General features: G+C 44.8%; 1 long non-coding RNA gene across 1 annotated transcript; it reads right to left on the reverse strand.

Annotated features, from left to right (window-relative positions):
- Window positions 1-11736: 11736 nt before the first annotated feature.
- On the reverse strand, window positions 11737-13470 carry LOC307205839. The gene is made up of 2 exons (XR_013834101.1): window positions 13357-13470; window positions 11737-12332 (listed from the first exon to the last, which is right to left on the reverse strand). It is a non-coding gene; the product is annotated as an uncharacterized lncRNA (long non-coding RNA).
- Window positions 13471-14063: the final 593 nt, after the last annotated feature.

The raw sequence follows: 14063 nt of genomic DNA on the forward strand, positions 1-14063 counted from the left end.
GGAATTGTGTGAAAATTTCATTAAAAATCCAAACCCTTCTATGATATTATAAAAAGCTACCTGGCCATGTGGTTGATCAGGAAAATTGGGAATTTAAAATTTAGATCAATTCCAGAGGATGCAGAACAAGGAGATATTAAAATATTCGTAATAAGATGGTGGCATACCCTCCAATGTTCATCAGATGAAGATGGGATCATTTTTCACTCGCCCTCCCACTTTTGTATCCCATCCTTCGCAGAATATTTCCTTTCAGAAGAAGCATGAGTGACACCCACATCTGCTGCACCATCCAGAGAAAACTCCATGGGATTGGAAGTCAGTTCCTTCCAATAAAAGTAGGCTTTGCTTTGGAAAAACTGGAGAAGAGCCCAGAGACATCAGACCCCGCTATGGTCAAACTCCTTCTCCACAAGCAAGAAATTATACATTTCATTAGCCATGCCTGTTTTCCCATATCTCACTGTTAAGGAAATTAATGACATGCATTTTAATGACCATTACCTATATCAAATGGGGGGCGCCTTTTGCGTGGTCATGCACAGCCCCCCAGATCCCAGTGCAGCTCCAGGTAGTGTGGTCAGGCTTCGCCCTCCTCAGGCTGGATACCTGGAAGTCTCAGCCTATCGCCCAATCCGGCCTGGGGAGGCGTTGCCAGGATATCGGCCAGGTAGGGGCACCTTCTGCCCACACAACAGAAGGTGGATCTTACCTGTGAAGCATCAGTTGGCTCCAGAGCTTCTCCCACCCTGCCCTCTCTCAGTTAAGTCTTCTTTGCAGGTTAACCTCTTCTCCACAGGTACACAGGCACTGCTACGTCATGGTCGCTGTTGAAGGGCCGGAAAGGAATTTTCCTGCATTGACAGGTTTTGCTTTTCCGATAGCAAAACATCACAACTTTGGTGGTTTCAGGCCTTGGGCAGAATCCTTTAGTCTATCTTCCTAAAAAAAAGGGGGGGCGTGAAGCAGTGACCCACACCACCTTGCAGCGGTGATCCCAGGGTTCCCCATTAAAGAGGTCTTGAGGGGAGGCATTGGCCATAAGCCGAGAGGTTGTCATTGCTCTCCCCTCCAGTGGCGGTGAAATGGGGGGTGGACTCTCTGCTTGAACATATGTTCTCCAGAGCCAGCCCAATCCCCACACATTCTGGATAACCCTGATGTCCCCCAGATCCCCGGCTAGGGACTGGGAAGGATAAACGCCCAATGCCTGAGCCAAGGTCTCCCTACATCTGAAACTCAATAAAGTTGTAGCCAATTTTAATCCCATAGCACGTTGTCTTGAGTCATTATTCCGCTTGGGGGGTCACCTGGGGGTTGGGGAGACTCCACCTGTCCATGCAATGTGAGAGAAGCCCTTTGGCAAAAGGCCTTTGCAACATTACTCAGCTAAACAAAGGACCCAGATGTACCTACTTACGTTGGATATTTCCCCTTAGCCCTGTTTCTCTATGGATCCACCAATTTCTTGGTGAAATATCACTTTTACAAGTGGAGAGGTGAAATACTACAGAGAGCGGTGCAGCAGCTATGTCTGGCCCCTGTATCAGCCTTGGGACTCCTCCAGTCAGAGAGCAGGAAATAATTGCCAGAGCCTCCCGTCTGTGAAACTGATTCAACAAGTATGGATAATTATCCAAGCAGACTTGTCCAAAGAGCAGGTATCTATGCACATTCTGCAGAAGTGGATTCTGGAGTCAAGGTATTTGGCATTTTAAGAGAGTGGTGGGTAAAGGCAATCAGCAAGCATTATCAGGTATCTTGACAGACAGGACCCAAGCCACACTCTCAAATTCCTGATGTAGACCACCTCTTTCTGTGATGCTCATATGATGCTTTTGGGTGGTCTTTGGCTAAGGTGTGGCACAATTTCAAAAGTCTTTAAAACAGCTACACACCATCTACCCCTAACCCAAGCAAAAGTGAAGTTAAATGGTCTATCAGAAAAAATAAAGAATAAATCAAAACAGGAATTTGTCTCAAAATGGGAGGTTTTCAAAGAATATTTGAAATATAAATATAGTAGTTTAAACTCTGTTGCAGCATTCAAGGAACTTCAGTAATAGTTGCAAGTTAGACATAAGAGTTCATATATATTAAGAAAAAGTTAAATGGTGATAAAAGTGTGTATTGGCAATAAGTAATATGAAATTGAAATAAGGAATAGACAGGAGGTCGGGTCTATAGTGTTAAGACCAACTTATGTTTTATTGTTTGCTATGAAAATTTTGTGTTTATTGTTATTCCTGTGTGTAATTCTGTTGTTTTGTCTCTCTTTTTTCCTTTTCTTGCTGTATCAATAATAAAAAAGAGTAAAAAAAAAAAAAAAAAACCAACAATGGCTACACACGTTGCTCTGGGACCTCACCTCCTTGCAAGTGGGAGAAAAGCTCTGTTGAACCAAAAAATGAAGATCTTCCTTGCTTTCAATTGGTTCCTGCCTCCACTCTATCTTTTCTGACTGATAGTGAATCTAGAGAGAATTGGGCTGTAAGAGCCAAACCCCATTTTTTCCTTAGCATCATTAATCTTCAAAAAGCCTGTTTTGGCAGGAAAGAAGTCCCTCCTTCTGTCTGTGACCCTTTAACTCAGGAGTGGCTAGCCTGTGTTCCTCCAGGCGTTGTTAGACTACAGCTCCTGTCTTCCCTGACCACAGGCCATTCTAGTTAGAATCATAGAATCATAGAGTTGGAAGAGACCACAAGGGCCATCGAGTCCAACCCCCTGCCAAGCAGGAAACACCATCAGAGCACTCCTGACATATGGTTGTCAAGCCTCTGCTTAAAGACCTCCAAAGAAGGAGACTCCACCACACTCCTTGGCAGCAAATTCCACTGTCAAACAGCTCTTACTGTCAGGAAGTTCTTCCTAATGTTTAGGTGGAATCTTCTTTCTTGTAGTTTGGAACCATTGCTCCGTGTCCGCTTCTCTGGAGCAGCAGAAAACAACCTTTCTCCCTCTTCTATGTGACATCCTTTTATTTAGTTGCTAGAGCTGATGGGAGTTGTAGTTCAATAGCAGGCTAGCCAACCTGGCTTTAACTGGAGACACCAAGGATTGAAGGTTGGACTGTGTGCACCCAGGGCATAAGAACATTCACTGCCCTAGCAGAAGAGACTGTGGGTGATTTTCTATCATCAGTGGCCAAGTAGATGCCTTTGAGAAACACCTTGCCCACCTGTGATTCCCAACAACTTAACTTCAGAGGTTTAATAGCTCTGACAGTCGAGGTAGAATGTAAGCAGGACGGTTTCAAACTATGGGTCCATTAAGACCAGAACAGTCAACTTTGAATAAAAGCCATTCTCCCATATCAAAAACAGAGGCAGGAACTTACTCCCTGTCCAAACAAGCTTCTTGAAGTCATTCATTTAGAGATTATTACTGAGTGAACCAGTGTTTGAAACTGCAAAAGAAATGCTATACTCATTTAACTTAAGCATTTCACACCCAACCCAACTTTAAACCCAAGAAATGCAACAATAATAACACCCTGGGGTGGGTTTTTTATTTATTTGCCATGGTTACAGTGAGATTCTATGTCCACAGAGGTGGTATTCAAAGTCCTGGCTGGGAAAAGAAATTGTATCATTCACCAATATGATAATGAGAACGATGTTTCAGGTTGATGGCAGTCATACATCCTTCAAGTACATCAAAGAGTTTACGAAAGGAGGTGGCTGTAGCGATGAACAAAGGAGGCAGGTGCCATGCCAAAGGCATTTGGCAAATTAAAAGGTGTGAGGAGCCGACCGACATGGATGGTGATGTGGCGTGGTGTTTCTTGCCTCTGAAGACAGCTTGAGGTACTGAGGTCAGCAATGTGAGTGCAAGGAATCAACCAGCATCCCAGTGCCGACAGAGGTGGGATTATTCCTTGAACCCTGTAGACCTCCTGTTTGCCTTCAAAGCTTCCCTTGGGGTTCTTTAGCACTTGCATTGCTTAGGATAGCATTTGGAACCACAGCAGGAAAACCCACAGCAGTGGTGGAGGAAGAGGAGTGGGGGGGGACCACACCGCCCCCGGCAGCGCGATCCCAGTGGGATGCCATTGGAGCTACCCCCTGCCTGTGCTGGGTGCCATGCCCCCACAGGCGGCGTGTCCCGCCACCAGGCAGTGTGCCACGACCCAAGGATACCCACCATGCCCCTGTGGGTGGCGCACCACGCCACTGGGATGCGCGCCAGCCCTGCCCCTGCCTGCTCTCCACCCCCCAGAAGCACCAGCAGCAAGGGCGCTATAAATCAATTTCTGCATTTTAGAGGAAAGGAATACAAGAAGACCATGCGTGATATTTTGGGAGGTTTTATTAACTGCTATACATGCAGTTGGATTTTGTGACTACAGAGGAGGTATTTCAACAGATGAAAGAAAGGAGAGAGCACCTAATCCACCAAGATGAGAAAGACCATGCAACAGATACGAGATATCTCATTTCTTGCCATATAAGTTGATTTGACAGGTCAACGTTCATGCCCGTCTTATTGGGGGGCCTTGCATGATTGCTAAGAAAGCAAAGTAAACAGATGAGGAAAATGCAGGGGTGAACAAGGAGGCAGGTGCAAATTTAAGAGACAGGCACTGATGAATCTCAGGAGTCAGCCAGCATTGATGGAGTAGCAGCTCTCAACACTTCACTGAACATCTTCAGCAGCAGCCTTGCTTAGGATAGCAACAACCGGAACCACAGCCACAGGAGCCACAGCAACCGGAACCACAGCCACAACAAGGACCACAGCATCCGGAACCGCAGCCGCAAGAACCGCAGCCACCGCAGCCGCAGCCGCAGGAGCCACAGCAACCAGAACCACAACCGCAAGATCTGCAGCAGCAGGGGGAACAGCAACAGTAAGGAGAGCAGCAGGGAGAGCAGCAAGGAGAGCAGCAATTGGAGCAGCACGACATCTTAGCAATGGGGAGGGAAGACGAAGCTGAAAGAAATCAAAGGGACTTCCCATTAACCAACCTTAATGTCCTCAGACACATTAATGACACTTACTAAACGTGCTCTGCAGACCAGACCAGACTTGATTCTGGTCATAATGTTTCTCCACTCGGCTGCTCTGTATGGACATTCTGGGCTGTTCTTGTGCCCAAAGGTTTCTGCATGACATTGCATTGGCTATAAATCTCCATCCTTCAATTTGATTCACACTAGGTAATTCAGCATACTGTGCCTTGAATTTTGCTTAGCTTGGATGTCCAGGGACACTGTGCAAATTGGACAACAGCACAGACATGTTTTGTCCCCAATTCCTCAACCAGGAGTCACAGGCAAGGATGTTTCTATAATGCACCCGCCTATATAAAGGGTGAATTATTATTAAAGTATGATATGTTTTATGCATCTGTCGTGTTAGACATACAGTCTCTGGGTCTCCTTAGGCAACTCAGTGGCTTTCAAACTAAGGTGTTTCCAAAGATTGCCTGAGGACAGAGTTAAATAATTGCATGTCACCCTGAGACTATCCCACCCCCTTATGCAACCTAAGATAAGATGGGAGATGAGAAGACAGTTCTTGGGATCATCCTGGATGCTCTCATAGTAAAGCAGGGCATGTTATAGTCAACTAGTTAAATAATCTTATATGAACCTCCTTAGGACCATAAAGGCATCAAGAAAGAGAGAAGTTTGATCCAGTTCCTACTGCAACTTAAACTGATCCATACTTCTCAAAGCGGTAGGCAAACTGACATGGAGCCGCTGTATGGAATTTGCACTTCTCCAAATTTTACAATATAGTTCTCTAACCAAGTAATGCATATCAAAATCGTATATGTTGCCTTAAAATGTACATAAAAATGCACATATTAATGGAAATAATAGGCAAAAAAGAGTAATTAGGCAAAATTGCATGTAAATTAAGAAAAGAATGCTGCAGAAGAATTTTCACAAGCAATTTACAAAGCAAACTGGAAACCTTAAAAACTGAATTTAGGATTATGCTTAGAGTAGACCCATTGAAATCAATGGACCTAAATCATGACCATTAATTGCAACTCGTCTACTCTGAGTAGAACATATTTTGACACTGCCCTCAGATTTGTCAGCAAAAATAAAATCAAAAGTGTGAGCTCTGTTCTCCTGCAATCAAGAAAAAAAGAATAGATACGTAACTGGGACAGAACTTACAGGTTCAGAAGTAGGAGTTGGTGTGTGGGTATTGGATCCAATGAGTGAGTGAAGAACTCCTGGATGGTGGACCTTTTTATACAGCTGGCCACATCCTTCCCCCCAAAAATGAGGCACTACTCAAGAATGATGAGGTCTTCATTAATCCTCAGTGGTTGGCTTCTACCACACCATTAGGTAAAGGTAAAGGTACCCCTGCCCGTACGGGCCAGTCTTGACAGACTCTGGGGTTGTGCGCCCATCTCACTTAAGAGGCCAGGGGCCAGCGCTGTCCGGAGACACTTCCGGGTCACGTGGCCAGCGTGACATCGCTGCTCTGGCGAGCCAGAGCCGCACACGGAAACGCCGTTTACCTTCCCGCTGGTAAGCGGTCCCTATTTATCTACTTGCACCCGGAGGTGCTTTCGAACTGCTAGGTTGGCAGGCGCTGGGACCGAGCAGCGGGAGCGCACCCCGTCGCAGGGATTCGAACCGCCGACCTTTCGATCGGCAAGTCCTAGGCGCTGAGGCTTTAACCCACAGCACCACCTGCGTCATTATCCTGTGCCTAATGCTTGACTGTGTTCCAATCCTTCATTTTAAAATGCATGTGATATATTTTCTAGTAGTAACACTGTAATTCTTACCCTGTCCAAATAGGGCACTTATGGGATTGCTTCCAAATCCAATGAGGTTGAGATGAATCGTCATCATATGAATTTATTCCTGTGATATAATGCCTAAGGATTTTAGTTTTTCAACTATGTACTTGGAGGCATGGAAAATGGAAATCTTCCTTCCTTCCTTCCTTCCTTTCTTCCTTCCTTCCTTCCTTCCTTCCATAGCACATGTAAAGGTATTTTACATGCTGAGACCCTATCTGCTTGCAGACTGTCTCACCAAAGGGGTGCATACTCTAGTTATCTCCTGCTTGGATTACTGCAATGCGTTCTACGTGGGGCTACATTTGAAAGTGACCCGAAAACAGAACGCGGCAGCCAGACTGGTGGCTGGGAGTGGCCATCGACACCATATAACACCGGGCCTGAAAGACCTACATTGGCTCATTGGCTCCCAGTACGTTTCCGAGCACAATTCAAAGTGTTGGTGCTGACTTTTAAAGCCCTAAATGGCCTCGGCCCAGTATACCACCATACCATACCATATTCGTCTCCACCCCCATTTTTCTGCCTGGACACTGAGGTCCAGCTCCAAGGGCCTTCTGGCGGTTCCCTGCCTGTGAGGTTACAGGGAACCAAGCAGAGGGCCTTCTCAGTGGTGGCGCCCGCCCTGTGGAATGCCCTCCCATCAGATGTCAAGGAAATAAACAACTATTTGACTTTTAGAAGACATCTGAAGGGAACCCTGTTTAGGAAAGTTTTTAATGTTTGATGTTTTATCATGTTTTTAATATTCTTTGCTGAGCCGCCCAGAGTGGCTGGGAAAACCCAGCCAGATGGGCGGGGTATAAATAAATTTATTATATTATATTATATTATATACTCTTATAAAACTGCAGGTTTTTACAATAATCCTGCCAATGTTCTTATCTCTTACAGTTCGTTTGTCAATCTTCAATAAGCCATTTCCATTCTTGTATAAAAAGTCTGCTATCTTGATTTATTTTCTTTTTTTCTGGTAACTTTCGCCATTTCTGGGTATTCCATAAGTTTTTGCATCCATTCTCCTTTCGTCGGGACTTCTTCTTTCCATTTTTGGGCAAATAACATTCTTGCCGCTGTAGTTGCATACACGAATAAATTTCTATACGGTTTGGCTAGTTCTGTCCCTAAACAAATGTCAGGTATGTTGAGCCTGGGGAAATATGAGAAGGCCAGATGACATCAGGGGCCATGGCCTCAGGTGCAGACTTTTGAAGAGGGTGTGAAGCATATGGCCCCAGCAAGAACCCCCATGGCTGTGTGGCCCAGCGCTTGTCTCCTGGCATCAGAAGAACCAACACTCGAGGAGAGGAACACGGGGCCATGTCATAATGGGGGCACCAGCGTGGGGTGCCTGGTTCATGTCCGCCAAGTACTATGCTGCCTAGCCGGGCATGTTGGGATATTCTGTTCCACCTTAAGAACAGACGTGCGGATTGTTGCATGTCACATGCCTGTTTACATTCCAGCACAGCTTGCTGGGAACTTCCGTTTTGTGTATAGCTTTTGCTGCCTTGCTTTCGGATACGAAAGGGATCAGACATGTTTTCCTTATGTCCTGATGTATGTTGAATAAACTGCTTGTAAATATGCTCATACAGCCTCTCCTGCCAGTTCTGTTATCTCTGCTGATTAGAGCGTGCCCTAGCTTTTGAAGTTCGGGTCGCTGATTCATGCTGCACCAAGGACTGGAGTTCGTCCGGTACACCGGCTGGTGGGATAGAGCCATCTGCGGGCTTGCCAATTGCCCCCGCTTCCTTGGTTGTATGCCAACAGGGCTCCCCCCTGTGTGGTACTGCGTGGCCCCACTTGGCTTCGTTGTGGGGCAGGGGCACTACGTGGCTACAGGAGGTCCCTCCCCCCCCCCCCAGTAATAAAAAGCCTTGGATCAAAACAAGATAATCCCATTCAACTCAGCCTAATTGTTTATAAAGCAATCCCATAAGTGCCCCTTTAATAATGGCCGGGAATTACAGTGTTTCCAAAACATAGTTTTAATCACATCCCTTTTCAAAATGAAGGTTACGAAGACAGTCAGGGATCACATGCAGGATGTTTGGTGTGTGGCAGAGGTCAGCGTCACGGGTTAATGAAAACCTTGCCATTTTTGAGCAGTGCCTCATCGCTTGTGGAATGGCACCACTGATATATAAAAGGTCCACCACCCTGAAACTCTTCACTCACTCGCTGCATCCAATATCCACACCTGCATTCCTACCACCTGACCAAGGTAAGTTCAGTTCTAATGTTTGTTTGCACTTACTGTGTTCTCAGTTGCAAAGGAGCTAATGTCTTGAGCAGGTAGTTCAGCTAGCAGCACCCCAAATTGGCCTGGATTCTTTCAGAGTTTAAGGTCCGAGCACCTTGCCTGCCATATTTTCACTCAGAGGAACTGCGATGGTCCAAAGTTAAAGATTTTATGGTGGACTTGTAAAAGGGTAAAAGAGTATTGGGAAATGATCCATAATGAATTGGGGAAAAAAGTTTAAAAGTACTCCCCACCCCCTCCCCAAACCAGAGTCCTTTCTGTTGGGGATAATTCAGACTGAAATTCCCAGGTGTCAAAAAGGGTTATTTACATATGCTACTACTGCGGCTGGTGTTTTGTTAGCCCAAAAATGGAAAATGAGTGAGATTCCAAGAAGATAATATGCAGAACTTGCAGACTTAACATATAGAATAGGAGAACAAGAAGAACATACGTTTAAAGGAGGTTGGAAAATGTTTATTGAATATATGGGAAATAATTGCGTACAGCTGAATACGTTGGCACCATTAAGAGAATAAGTTATGATGGATGCAATAATGGAATACTGAATGGTACAGTTTTTGTAAAATGTGCAGGGATTTATGATATGCAAAATGAACCACGGAAAGAGAAGAATGAACGTCATTGATACCTTAAGGATGTAAAATGAGTATTTTAAATTGTAAAGCAGAAAAATTAATGAGAAAGAGAGACAGAGAGATAAAGTTAAAGGTTTTAAAAAGCTGGGAAGCATTCTCTTCTGTTAGTCAGTAAAACAGATGGCAGGGGAACTCAGGTCTTGATCAGATAGCCCAGCAATTCCTGCACACAAAATGAGAAGTGTTCCAATATTTTATAGTGAAACAAGAATCCAGAGTCTAGTCCAGACAGGTCACTTGATTAAAACTGTCAGGACATTAGCTTTTTGCTGAGATATTGCATGTGAATCTTCACGTTATGTAGTGGAAAGGCTCACCAAATGGAGAAACATTATCTACATGGGTTCCCTTAATGCAGAACATAAGGCGTATTTAAGAGGTCTGAATATGCAGTGCTCAGTTAACAGCGAATCCCTTAATTTCCTGAAGCTCCAACACACCTCTCCACCTCCACCTCAAATGTCGTGCTGTTCCAAGTGTGGCTGCTCCCCCTGTTGTTGCAAGCAGTGTTGCTGTTCCCCCTGCTGCGGCTGTTGCAAGCAGTGCTGCTGTTCCCCCTGTTGCAGTTCTGGTTGTTGCGACTCTTCCTGCTGTGGTTGCTATCCTAAGCAGTGCAAGTGTTGAATAACCTCAATAGAAGACTTCCATGCAAACAGGAGTCTACAACTGGTGGTCCAAGGAATCATTTTGCCACACATGAGCTCCGGGTTCAAGGGCTGCTGGTTGACTCCTTGCACTCAAAGTGCTGAATTCTCAAATTCTCTTTCTATAACTTCCTTATTACATCCTAACTTCTGTCTTCCTCTCATCTTCTCTGTTTGATTCACTTGCATGTTCTCTCATGACCCATCTCTAACAAGGCATTTCAAATACCGTAATGCCATCTTGACCATCTCAATGTGTGTGACTCTCTATTTACTCTCTATGCTTTGCTTCTAATTCTTCTGCTGTTGTAGAATGTAACTGCCTGCATGACGACCAATAAAATAGTGAACTATAGACTTGGTTTCTTTCTTCCCTTAATGTAGGGCCAACAGAAGGATACTGCTACAGCTCAATGTGTACAGCCAACACGTTTGCTTTGCATGCAGTCCATACCTACATGCTAGCCTATTGTGTGCCATGGATGTGCTCACCCACGGGGCTATGTCCTTTCCCCAGTATTTTATGCGCAGATGGAGGTAAGTGGTATTCCATAAATGACTCAAGCAGGGTACATGTCCTTCAGCTGGCGATATCAGGGCTTGAGATCTGTTAGCATTGGTGAACAACAAACCATGGCTGGATAATGTCAGACCATCTAGGCCAGCGATTCTCAACCTGTGGGTCCCCAGATGCTGTTGGACTACAACTCCCATCATCCCTGAGCTCTGGCCTTACTAGCTGGGGTTATGGTAGTTGTAATTCAACAACATCTGGGGACCCACAGGTTGAGAAAGGCTGATCTAGGCCTCTCTGGTTGCCCACCAGGAGTCTCTCCTCACAATACCTCCACTCAAACAGCCTCTTTCCCCAAGAGACACCCCTTTCAACCCACAATTGATGTTTTTGCATGGGTGGGATGTTTTCTTGAACTTTGATCACACCTCAATGGAGGATAGAAAAGGGGTGTGTTGATATGTATAGAGGTTGTTGTTGTTGTTGCTTTTGCTCTTGCTCTTATTATTTCTATACAGTACCACCCTTCATCTGAGGATCATGGAGTGATTTACAATAGAAAAACACAAGGATATGCAACATAGTATCCAAAAAACCCAACCAACCAACCCCTTCTACAGTTTAAAAGACCATATATTGTTTAATTAGCCAAAGGCCTGGGAGAAGAGGATTTCCACCCCCTCTGGTGTCTAAAGATATGTAATGAAGGCACCAGATAAGCTTCCCTGAGGAGAGCATTCCACTGAATTGAATTAAGTGCCCACTACTGACACAGGACCTCGGGAATTTTGCCCAGGAGAGAAGGAAGCCGCCAAGGTTCCAAACTTCTGCTTTAACTGATGGGGCTACTGCAATCTCCCACATCTTGAGGTGAAAGAAGGCAAGAAGACGATGTATATGCTTTTGATTTATTTATTAGCTTCCATGTATACATTTAGATTTTGTATCCACAGCTATTCAGAAAAAGGAAAGGAAAAAAGGAGAACATCCCATCCACCAAATATGAGAAAGATTATGCAACAGGCATGCCTCCTGGAAGGACGATGAAGTGAAATAAAGAGGATGTGAGAATAAACCAGGGCTGATCAGTGGAGGCAGGTGCGAACGTAAGGCACAAAGATGAGTGAATCGAAGGCATCGGCCAGCACCGAGGAGATAGCAGCGCTCAACACTTCAGAGGTTCCTCAGCACCAGCATTGCTTGGGATAGCAGCAACTGGAACCAGAGCCATCAGAGCCTTGAGAACCGCAAGAACAGCAAGAGCCACAAGATCCACGAGAGCTGCCGCAAGAGCCGCTGGAACCACAAGAGCCGCTGGAACCGCTGGAACCAGAACCACAGCAGGGGGAGGAACAGCAGCATGGGCAGCAGCAACAGCATGGGCAGCTGTAGCACTTGCAGCAGCAAGGACAGCAGCAGCACTTGCAGGAGCAGGGACAGCAGCAGCAATTGGAGGAGCACGACATCTTGGCAATGAAGAGGGAAGGCGGAGCTGAAAGAAATCAAGGGGTTTCCCATTTAACCAACCGCAACGTCCTCAGGCGTATTAAAAAGCACATGAGATGCATGCCCTGCTTTAGGAAGACCAGCAGAGACTTGCCGTTGACATGTTTTCATTCCCGGTGAGCCTCCAAGTGCATTTTGATTGCTCATGTTGCAATTCTGCTTAGCTGTGATATTGCCCTATGCACCTCTGCCCTTTTACTTGATTACCCGTGACAATCCAGAGTGCTGGGTGTCAATCTCTGTTCAGGCTGGCTGCCCAGAGCCATTTCAGCAATAGCACAGCAGGTCTTTCATGAACTCTACTGTCTGCCGAGAGCCACAGACCATGCTGCTTCTCTCATGAACGTAAGTGTTTAAAGGGTGAGTAATATTCCAGTATTATCACTTTAGACTGATCTCAGGTGTATCTTCACTACACATTGCATCAAGTATTGTAATGCTTAACAAGAACTCATCAGAGCCTCTTTTGACATTAGATCTCAGTGTATCTGAGAGGATTGTCTCCGAGCCCATAAAGTCCTATAATGCATCAAATGGCATGCTTGGTCGGGGGGGGGGGGGGGGGGAAATGGACTACTTTAGATTCTTCGCAAGACAATATTCAGCATTTTTTCCAGTTCTACTAGCTGAAAGAATCCAAGCCTTAAGGCAAGCTCAATTTGTGTGAATAAATGCACATTTTGGATAAAACAATGTATGTCCAAAAGACCTATTTGAGATATTAGATCCTTTGCATGCAAGAGAGATCAGAATTTGCATCTATACAATTAGTCTTTCCTCCAGCCACATCTCCTCAGGTATCCCTGTGTAAGATAATATTGGTAATATTTGGTAATATTTCTTACCAAGAATATGGTAATATTTCTTGGTAATATTTCTTACCAAGAAGGGGATAAACAGAAAGGCAGTGCAAATGCAAAACCAGAGTTGCAAGAGTACCTCCTCGAGACCTTCGCTTCCCTACAAACAAGGACAGACCCAGAAGGAATAAGCACTGGAACAGAGCTCACCTTATTCAGTAGCAGAGTTTGTTGTGGATGTTGGATCCAATGAATGAGTGAAGGACTCCTGGATTGCGGGTCTTTTTATAGAGATCTGTGCATCCTTTCCCAAGTGATGAGGCACTACACAAGAATGACGAGGTCTTCATGTGCTGTCCTCCACAACACCATCATCCGGTGCGTAATCCTTGATTGTGTTCATATCCTTCATTTCGGAATGTATGTTATTAAAGTTATTGTGCAGTAATAGCACTGTAATTCTCCATCCTGTCCCAAAGGGGGGGGGGCTTTATTATTTATTTTTTAAATTTGCAGACCACTCTTCATCTGTAGATCCCAGTGCAGTTCACAGCATCAAGAAACATGGTAAAACATAAACATTTATAGTGTTTTATTTTTATTTTTTAAAAAAACCCAATTATGTTGAGGATAACAGACGTCATGTGCATTTCTCCCTTAGAGACAGAGCCTAAGGGTTTTGTTTTATAAGATTATTACCTTTTCTGCTTTATTGCCCTGTGTGAGATATATAAAAAAGTATTTTTTTATAACGATTTAAAGCCACTCTTGTAAAAGCTTTTAGTGTTTTCCTCATGATTTGTAGAGATGGAGCAAAAAGAGAGGTCTGTGAAACTGGGGTGGTCTCCTGGATTTTTTGGGTGTGCGATTTTGTTTTTTAAAGTAATGCATAGGAAGTTGATTATTCATTGTGACAG

This window comes from Podarcis cretensis (assembly GCF_951804945.1).
Source record: "Podarcis cretensis genome assembly, chromosome: 16".
In the NCBI taxonomy this organism is placed as follows: Eukaryota; Metazoa; Chordata; class Lepidosauria; order Squamata; family Lacertidae; genus Podarcis; species Podarcis cretensis.